This window comes from Sinocyclocheilus rhinocerous, unplaced genomic scaffold (assembly GCF_001515625.1).
Source record: "Sinocyclocheilus rhinocerous isolate Xijiao unplaced genomic scaffold, SAMN03320098_v1.1 C36321485, whole genome shotgun sequence".
Classification (NCBI taxonomy): domain Eukaryota; kingdom Metazoa; phylum Chordata; class Actinopteri; order Cypriniformes; family Cyprinidae; genus Sinocyclocheilus; species Sinocyclocheilus rhinocerous.
Genome location: NW_015778655.1, coordinates 1 through 1,007, shown reverse-complemented (window position 1 = coordinate 1,007; position 1,007 = coordinate 1). Strand labels below are relative to the sequence as shown.

Sequence of the window (1,007 nt, the reverse complement as noted above, 5' to 3'; positions counted from 1 at the left end):
ACAACGATTTCAGTTCTCACAGGTATGAGGACAGCCACAGTCACCTCTTGCATTGTAATTTATTGCGAACAGGCTTCAGTGATGTTATCAAGTGTGTTTCTTTGTAATATGATACAGAATGCACATAGCTTTTGGCAAGTCGTCAAATGAATTCATGTTTTAGGTGTATGGTCCAGATACAACTCAAGGAGAGATATTTGATGGAACAACCAAAAGCCTTGTGAAAGAAGTCTTGGATGGAGGAAATTCTTTGATCTTTACGTATGGAGTTACTAATGCTGGGAAGACATTTACTTTTCTTGGTAAGAATTTTGTATGAGGTGTTTGTTTTAATTATATATTGCACTTTAATTATGTATTGTATATATAGCTGTCTAATAGTCCATTTTTATGTCTACTTTTATGTTGTAGGCCCTGATTCAGATTGTGGAATTCTGCCCAGGTCATTAAATGTGATCTTTAAGAGTATAGAAGGCAGAATTTATCCTCAAAATAGCATTAAGCCTCACAGATGTGTCGACTTTATGAAACTCACTGAAGAGCAGCAAGATGACGAAGCTACATATAAGAGAAACCTTCTTCGACGATTTAAAGATGTAAATTATTTTTTATATATATATTAATTTTTTTAACTGTAAATTGTTGTTTTTTTTTAGCACGGAGAAGTACATTACTAATACTTACATCATAGCTGTTTCTTTGTTTATTAGATTGACCCCCGGAAAACTCTGTCTAGCATGTCCAGCTCCAGCTGTTCATTATTTGAAAGTAGGCAATGTCTTTCACTCTGCCTTTAAAATAGTTTATGAACATTCTGATCGTCAATATGAGCATAAACACTTGACAAACATTGATTGTTTTATTTATTTATTTATTTATTTATTTGTTCCAGGCTCCACCTTTAGTGACACAAATAGGGACAGTGTCTGTTTGGATGACACCTCTCGTGTTAAATTCTCTGTGTGGGTCTCCTTTTGTGAAATCTACAATGAAAACATCCATGATCT

The 1,007-nt window shown here is 34.1% G+C and overlaps 1 long non-coding RNA gene across 1 annotated transcript; it reads left to right on the top strand.

The window, feature by feature from the left end:
* The first annotated feature begins 423 nt into the window (after positions 1 to 423).
* LOC107735824 (uncharacterized) lies at positions 424 to 977 on the top strand. Its single transcript, XR_001639521.1, has 3 exons — positions 424 to 596; positions 711 to 768; positions 893 to 977. It is a non-coding gene; the product is annotated as an uncharacterized LOC107735824 (long non-coding RNA).
* The last annotated feature ends 30 nt before the right edge of the window (positions 978 to 1,007 follow it).